Genomic DNA, 9,659 nt, shown 5'->3' on the forward strand with positions numbered 1-9,659 from the left:
ACAACAAAGGAACAACAGTGATGCAGTGCAGTTATGTCGCATGCTAGCCGTGCACTTAACCTGCTAACATCTCAAAGGGGAAATGATTTATGTCCAAGCGGGGAGGGAATGTAGTTGCTTTTGTGTTGTAATTAAAGCCATATAGTTGTATCAGGCTGTAAGTGGCAGGTCCGCTGCTGGCCATTTGGGTGCCCCAAGCGTAATTGCTTTGTGGTGCACCCCCCCTCACATGCCCCCTTCCTTAAAGCTTAATCCATGATAGATCAATTTAAAATGCATACAAACCTATGTTAAATTGTTATGAAAAGACAACATTTCAATTGTCTTATAGATACTAGTACTACTATAAAAAAAATAGAGCAACGGAAACCAAATACGCAATTGCATCCAGGAACAACTATGTACTCACATAAATAGCTCTAATACGTGAGCTTAAAGAGGAGGGGAGATGAGTCAACATCGCTTCTGCAGGGGCCAATCCTGGTTTCCCTGTCATTACACTGTCGATGTTATTTTTCAGCCGATGCATGTCACGCAATCTAAAAGCAAACACTTCAGTTGGATGTAGAGAGGATTAATTGTGTATTAAGAGGCATAGTCAGCACATCCAGTCTATAGCTGGGGTTGCACGATCTCTCACTTTGATGTGGAAACCTTGCTAGATGTTTCCTCATTTAACCTCCCCCATCCCCATTCCCTTATTTGATTTGATTTCATTTTATTTACCCCTCCTTGCATTCTTATGCCCCCCCCCCGCATCTCCTTCTTTCCTGTTCTTAAAATATGATGGTGCCCTGCACTTCATACCCTGGTGGCAGATGGAAACACCTTATAAACATATGTGTAACTAACTGTAGGGCAGTATGTATCAAAAACAGGGTAGGATGGGGTGGGAAGGGTATGTATGGCTGGCCCACTTGACTGGAATGTATTCAAGATAGTGTTTTAAAATACTGTACACCTGTAATTTCCATCTTGCATTCCAAGCGGAATTTTGAACAAACAAGCCCCCGCGCATCCATCTATCTATCTGTCTATCTATCTCTCTATATATCTATCTATCTATTCTATACCCATCGAAGAGCTAGAGAAAATACCCATTGTGTCCTTAATACTTGTTAAATTCTTAATTTGTGACCTGTATATTGTACTGATTTATGCCTACACCTTTATTCAGCTCCCGCCAATACTTTTGCTATATTACATTACACAATATACAAATAAATGTAAGAATAGAATAAATCAAAATAACACAAAATGATCATCGCAAATAATTCAAGATGACAAAGCATCATAGAAAGGTGGGTTCGTGTTAGGGTTACCGTGACACCATGTCATAGTCATTAACTCCATGAGAATCCTGACTGAAGTGTTGGCTATACGTACCTCCAGCATCACAAGATAAACTCCTCATATCTGTAAGTATCCCTTTACTGCGGAGCCGCTTGCAGTGGGGGGGGAAAGGGTGCCAGTACTCGCCTTATTCACTTTCTTAAAACATTTTTTATTCCATTATTCAAACCGCTTATTCTGCTCTCAGGGTCGCTGGAGCCTATCCCAGCGGCCATTGGGCGGCAGGTGGGGAGACACGCCATCACAGGGCCTTATATATATATATACACATACATACATACTGTAGCAAATTCGGGGGACAGCGCAACCACAGGAACTGCCGCGGCCGGGAAGCGAGCCTGTATCGCCCGCACCGCAGGAGGCATCGCTAACCGCTCGACTAAAGGGTCAGACCCGCCAGCCAGCGGGTCTTCTTATCCATGCACGTTACAATACATATGGGTGTGTATATATATATTTTTCGCCTTTTTATTGGATGGCGGCGGTGGGGAGGTGCGCGGGGGGAGGTGGGGAGAGAGGGGGGTAACGAGGGTCGCCGGCCGGAATCGAACCGGCGACGTTGCGACCGTGTGGCCATGTGATATGCGCTGTTACCGTTCGGCTATGGACCCCCTCCCCTTATTCACGTGTTGGCGCGTGTATCGGCAAATCGTTATCACATTCCGAATTTCCACAGCGAAAAAAAATCCCAGGAGACATTGCTGACGTTCACAGCATAAATTCATTGAATCGAGGGGACGACCATTTCAATTAGCAGAGGACAAAACGTTTGCCTACGTACACTCGCTTTGGTGTGTGGCGCGGACCGGAAGTCATCAGACCGAATGCCCCTTAGTTCCTCGTACTCCCGGACCGGCGGAATCCGACGCGTCCTCGTCGCTCTGACACAAACGAAGCACCCCTGCGTCCCCATGCTCCGTGTCCCGTTGTCCTCCCGTCCATTATTGTAAGGTTAACGTAACGTCACTCAGGCCAGCCGCCGACAGAAAAGACAAGTCAGGCGACAACGGGAACAGGTGGGTGTCACGTGGTGCCCCCAGTGCCCCCTGGGTAACTCAGTTTATCGAGGGCCATTATGACTTGCCCAGAGGACCTGATATGGAGAAGGGAGAAGAGTGCCAGTGTTCTGACTATTTAAAGTCAGAACTTTAACTATGGCCTTGTCAAAAAAAAATGCTACCGTTTTTATCGGGAGCGATCGAATGACTCGGTCTGTGGTTGAAACCACGCGAACGTCTGCCTCAAGACAAACTTGTCAAGCAAGTCGGACATGTTGAAGAAAGGACGGGTCCTCTCTACGACGGGCTACAGTTCAGTCAGTGGGTCTGCATTTGGTTGTGGCGTTGTAGTGCCACCTAGCAGGAGGAAAGGTCTCGACCAGATTTGCCTAATTTGTCTCCCGCAGCACTGACACCTGTTACCTGCCAGTAGAAGATTGAGGAGCAGACATCGGCGCCGTCATGTTACGGGTGTCTTTCAACACATTATATAATGGCCCCAAATTCTCTGTGTGACTCAGGCCCCGGGCTGAGTCGCTCCTTTAACGTTTATTTTTGGCATGCGTTTCATATGGTCCCGAAACCCGCGCGCGCGCACAGCACCGTATCCGCGAGCGGAAAAGCATCCTCCGCGATTAAACGTCCACGGAGAGGAGGGCTTACCTGTTTCCTGCGGGACCGGGTGCAGCCTTAAGTCTATTTGATAAAACTGAGAACTATTCTATTCCCGTTAGTTGGACTGTTGATTTCTACTCACCAACTCTAAAACCTATAAATTGAAAAAAAGTGTACCTGCTTTAAAGAAGTGCTCAAGGTATTGACGCTACAGATGAGGGTTTTTTGTTTTGTCACAAGGTTTAGATCAACGTGCAAAGAAGTTGTTTCTGAGTAAAACAGACATCACTTGGTATTTCTTGGCTCATAACTTAAAGCATACGGTAATAGTTTTCTGTCACGTATGTATTTTGTCTCTCACCTCTAGACCTCCAGCAGCTCTTAGCTTCTGAAAAGGAGGTTCCCTTGGTGAAGCAGGAATGGAGCCCCAGTTGGGGCCAGGAGGCGGTAGAGCCCCCATGCATCAAAGAAGAAGAGGAGGAACGTTGGACCAGTCAGGAGGAAGAGCAGCTTCAGCGACCAGACAGCGTATCCGCGAGCGGAAAAGCATCCTCGTGCGCGGAGGATGCTTTTGCGCGCGCGGGTTTTGAGACCAGATTTGATTTGAACATCAGTTGGTTGTGAGTTTCTAACAAAGACATAACCACTGAATTTTGAAACTCTTCCCCGAAAATTGTGCAAAATGGAGGTGAATCTCATCAATCTGAGATTCCAGTCAAATTTAAATGAATAGTAAGAATCTATTTCTAAATACTGTTGGACTCGGGTTTACTGTAGACAGCTCCACAATAAACAGCAATCACAGTGACAAAAGTACTCACTTGTACTTAAATCTCCACTTGTTTGCAATAGTTTCACTTGTTTCAGCAATGTGTCTTACTTCATGAGTCAATATCCTGGTGCACAGCGAAAAAGGGATCCCACTACCAGTGTCCAAAAATCTTTTTTTTTAAACAGTGTTAAAAAAAAACTTGAAACAAGCTGAATTGGAGACAAGTGAAATTATCTCGCCCTGTTGCCAGATTTGTTTTATTTCCATTTGTATTAGCAAAGAAAAGAGCTAAGTGTTCACAGATAGGTTTTATTTCTTGCTGACATATTAAAGACGTTGTACGACAATCACATTAATAGGCTAGAAGTTGGCTTCATAGACTGGCGTTTTTACACCAAACTGAGGTTTTGTTTCACCAAACAGCAGCTGTAATAGTTCTGAACCCTTGGAAAATTATTCAGGTTAGCATTGCATTGGCAACACAGACGAGAGCTGGCTGTTTGGTGCTTTGGACAGACTTGTTAATGACATGTACGAATTTACGCTTAATGCTGATAATTCATAGGTATGATGCAATTATTTTTGTCTTGGGTGGGCTTCCCTGTTTTCTCGAGGAGCTTTCAGGCGGCTATTTTGAATTGACAATCTCTCTTAAAGGTCGCTGACAAACGATTACAAGGATGGATTGCAACTCTACGAAATCATTTTCCCCCGCTCTGATTATTTTCTTTGGGGACAAAAACAGAATGACAACAGACGGTTTGATCTTCCAGAAAGTGTCACGTTTGAGAGAGTTTGAGTCAGAAGTGATGTTTTGGCAAAACACCTTATTTCACACTCAAAATTGCTCAAGAACTTCTTGAATCATTGTCAAATGACTATAGTCTGGTTGGTCCATATCTTGATTGGGACATTTTGCACATAGGACAGGAAAAAAACAAAACCACAAAAAAACCCCAAGAGATTTGTTGTTATTCAAAACACGATAAATTACAATATGGAATCAGCCACAACTTATAACTTGTCATTCACTGTTTCTGCATCTAAGATGATTGAGTCTGTCAAAGTACTTACATTAAAAAAGCAACAACAACAACAAAAATTCCCTAGTATTCCCTAAAAAGTGCCATAATCTGTTTCAAATGTTGTTCCATCAGTTACTCTGAAGGGGCAGATGATGACAGATCGGCCCTTCAGAGTCTAACGGTCCTCTGCCAACATGCAGGGCCAGTACACTTAAGAATTTATTTGTCCCGGCTCTGCCATTAGCCTTTTACATAACGTGATGTTTGTGCTGTGTTTGTTGTCCCTTTATTATTGTTTGTCTAATGATTATGTGTTACTGCTGGCTGTACAACAAATTGTCCCTCGGGGGCCATAAAGATACTATGGCGAATTCGGGGGGGGGGGGGGGGGGAGTCAGGGACCGCCGCAGCCGGGACGCGAACTCGTATGTGCCACACCACAGGCGACAACGTTAACCGGTCGACTAAAGGCTCCGTTCCGTTAGCTAAGGACTAGCGAGTCTATTTATCCGTGCACGTTACAATATAATTGATCTTGATATTTGCTTGTTTCAGATGCGATATCCGCTCAGTTACAACCACATGTGATGTGATCTCATGAGAAAAGGGGAGATTTGGCGCTGTCGTTTGATTTTTTTTTATCTTAATTTTTGTCATTCAGAATAGCGGCATTGTCCGATGGTGTCTTGTGTGACATGGATCTATAATGACATAAGAAAATAGGGCATGAAAAACAGAGGATTCAATTAGATCGCTGTATTTTCATTCGGTTTCTAAGCGATCATTTACTATTTTGGTCTAAAATGGGCGATTGATTATACTTGTCTTACGTCCTGCCTATAGGCGGAGCGTATCGCCTGCGTCACACTCATTACAACGTTGACTTGACGGCGGCGACTTCGGCCAGTTGAAATTATATTTTCCCCCTTTTCAGGTAAGACTATTGTTAAAAGCACGTTGGTTAGCATTATTCCGCTTCGTATGTTTTAAGGTACCTGTTGATACTAACAACTCGTAAGAGCGACGATAAAAATCGTGTTTTATGTGTGTACGAACTTGTTAATTGCTAGCATGTTGGGCTAGCTAGTAGCACGCAGGGCGAGCAAAATGGCGTCCGTGCCCGTGGCCGCTGTTCAGCAAGAGAAAGTGTGGGCCAGCTGTATTCATTTGTGTTACAGAAAATGCGAGAATGCCGATTTGTTAATGTAAACTACTAATAAGACACGTTAGTCCCTAGCTAACGGTTCCGACCCTTTAGCCGAGCGGTTAGTGATGTCGCCTTGTGGTGCAGTACATCCGTATCGAATCCCGCACCGGGCAAGAAAATAACCGGTTACATTAAGAATGCAGTTGTTGTGAAGCGTTTATACGCGTAGTTCATGTCAGTGAAAGTTATACGCGATTAAAAGCAAGAAAGTGAATACGGAGCAAACGCGGGTTTAAAAAATGTCTGAATTTAAGAAAATGATCCGGATAAAACGTTTACATGCATGTATTCGATAATTAAGCTACAGGGATGTTTCAGTTCATAGCTTTTAGGTTTAAATTGTAAACAAAGGATTTTTTTTACAAGAACTGTAGAGAGTTAAAAATAATACCTCACTGTGGTTTATAGAAACTGTTAAAGATATACATGTGCGTAGCTACTTTGGTTATCTTCAGTAAGCTGCGAAAGAAATGCTTTTATACCTTTGATACTGTAAACTTTAAGTAATTTCTCTAATGACTCTGATGTACCGTTTATCCCTGAAGTTATGTTGTTTCTGTGTAAACAAATATTGATTCATTACAACACTGAATCGAGAGCAGCGTGTCCTGTCTTTGTTGTTGAATTTATATTTTCCCCCTTTTTTAGGGGCGTAACATTTCGGAGGTACTGCTGGGATGAGTGAGACGTGGGTCGGCTCCCATTAGCAGTGGAAGTCCCCCAGCCGTCATTCCAACGCCTCAGTTTACCCAGGCAGGTGGCAAAGGGTCGTGATCCAATGACAGTGGTGTCCTGAGTTTCTGAGCACAGAGTGCATGCAATCTGAGGTAAACCCTAAAGTACCAGGAGAGCTGCTGCTACGACTCAGTCCAATCAGCAACCCGCGTCACTGTACGGGAAAATGAAGTAATCGGAGTTACTTTAAAATACTTTTAAACAAAGACTTTAAAATATCAGGTCAAATTGGTGAGCCTGACCAGAAGGACTGCCTTACCTTTTCCAGTTTAGTGGGTCAGATTGAACATGGTCTAGCACTAGAACGACTGGGATTTCACGCCTACCTAAAATGACCATGGGTGGTCAAAATGACCGCTGGTTTTTAAACTCTATATTCTGCCAAGATAAATACCCAATTGATACATTAATGCGTTGCATGTGTTAGTATGTCTCTTAGGAAACGACTGACATCAAAATTAAAATTTTAACAACAATAATACTATTTTTAAACAATTTAAACTTCAGAGAGACATGGTCGATCAAACTTGAATAGCAATATTGAAAAAGTGAAAATATTACCTGAAAAACAAAACGGAAAACACATATTGCTAATCTGACACATGCAACAAGGCCTATAAAAGGTGAAATGTAAAAAAAAGAACGGAAAATAACTATTGAAATAGTACCAAACAATGACCGGAACTTGAAAACTACTAGATCTACCATGGGCGGTGACCGCCCACAGCTTAAACTCTATATCCTGCCAAGATAAATACCCAATTGAGATATTAATGCATTGCATATGTTAGTATGTCTGTTAAGAAACGGCTGACACCAAAATTATAATTTTAACAACTTTAATATTATTTTCCAAACAATTTAAAATGGCCGCTGTCCAACGCCTGTAAATACTGCAACACCTCGGTGGTAGTCATGGTACGTCTGAAATGGCGGCTGTAACCAGACTAGGGCTGCACAATTAATCGAACATTAATCGCAATCACGATTTTGGCTCCCAAAGACAGACTGAAGTAACCGATGCAATCGTATTCCATTTGGCCAGAGAGATGTGTCCAATAAACACTGAGCAATGAAGGCTTCAGGAAACGGTCAACACACTGGACAAAAGATATGTGATCCCCTCAAGCAATTATTTTTCCAAAGTGGCATTACCTGCGCTGGATGCAAAACATCGAGGGGAAATGGAGAGGGATGTCATAGCTGTCGAGTACTTTGCAACTACCACTGACCTATGGTCAAGAAGAACAATGGAGCCGTACTTGAGCCTGACAATTCATTACATCGACAGTGATTTTAAAATGAGTAGTCGATGCTTGCAAATGTCATTTTTCCCACAAGACCACACAGGAGAATCAGTTGCCCGGGGACTGAGGGAAGCGATGGCCTCTTGGAGCTTGCAGGAGAGACTTGTCTGCATTATAACAGACAATGGCTCAAACGTTGTGAAGGCAGCTTCCAGGGCCGGATCTAGGCATAGGCAAACTAGGCAGCTGCCTAGGGTCTCATTGCCACAGGGGGGCCCAGACAGACGGATAAAAACATCAACTTTTGGTCTAAATTAAAAATAATTCAAATAAAATATTTTAAACTATAACTAGATAATAATAAACAAAAATATATACCTAACTAATTAACCATAATAACCATGTGGCAGTTAAAAGTAATATTGTTTGTTTACAAAGTATCAAAATGTGCTTGTTTGGGGAGGGGGAGGGGGGCCCAAGAAAAATGCTCTACCTAGTGTAATCCATCCATTTAATCCGGCCCTGGCAGCTTCTTGGAATAAATGGACGATGCTCCAGTGCTTTGGCCACAGGCTCCATCTAGCAACAGGCGAGTAGCAGGATATTTTTTATGAAAAAAGGAAAAAGTGCACGTAATTAATTGAAATATTTTGTGTAGTCTGTGAAGATTAATTGTATGTAATCTGTGCTGATTGTGTTATGTGAGTGAATACTTTGTTGATAACAATAGTTATATATCAATAATGTGATGGGGATTTTTTATCCAAAGTGTATCGAAGCAGATAAGGTTTTATTCTGTGCTTTGATTTTACATATGCATCTCTCATATGCAATCTCACGAATAAAGATATTTCTTATGGCCAGCTAATGCATTATTCTTATCATGGCATGATGGTTATGTTGCCTTGATTACTGAATACGCTTGCTGACTTTTGATCAGTTGGTTAGTACATTGAAAACATATTGGTCATGACTGAGGCATCTGCTTAGATTACAAACAGTTGCATGGTCAAGTTTCAGTTTACCATGTTACAAGTTGTGTTTTCGTCCTCACTGTTCCTATGTTGCATATGACCATGACTCAAGGGCTCTGTGTGTGTGTGTGTGTGTGTGTGTGTGTGTGTGTGTGTGTGTGTGTGTGTGTGTGTGTGTGTGTGTGTGTGTGTGTGTGTGTGTCTTGTGACTGACTGATTCATTGTACTGCTGTAACATGGGTGTTTATGGGATGCGTTTTGTCAGGTGCTGTGCTGAACTGTATCTCCGTCTTTTGCTGTATCTGGAGATATTGATAGATACATACAAATTGTGCACACCGCACTGCTATGATTGTTTCCTGTAGTGTGCTGCCTGGAGATTGCCACGTTTCAAGCCCCTTGAGGGTTTTTAGGTAATACTCCTTCACATTCTCTTTCCAATCATATATGTATCTTTTTCAAATGTGTAAATAAACAAACAAACAAATTTGTAAAGACATTTAATATCCTTCGTACCAAATGTGCTCCTTTTCTCACACTTGGAGCTGAAGTGCTTTATGTTGAAACCCAACTTTGGCAATCCTGCTACCTGAGGCATCGCCGTAAGAGTGCGGGGTTGATTGAGAAAGACGTGATGGAGGACATTGATGACGCACACTCGTGCATAAGACACACTGAAGACAGAAACAAGAAATTGTGACAGCTCTCCGTTATAAAGAAATGCTCTTAAGTC

The sequence above is a fragment of the Lampris incognitus genome, chromosome 21, assembly GCF_029633865.1.
Source record: "Lampris incognitus isolate fLamInc1 chromosome 21, fLamInc1.hap2, whole genome shotgun sequence".
In the NCBI taxonomy this organism is placed as follows: domain Eukaryota; kingdom Metazoa; phylum Chordata; class Actinopteri; order Lampriformes; family Lampridae; genus Lampris; species Lampris incognitus.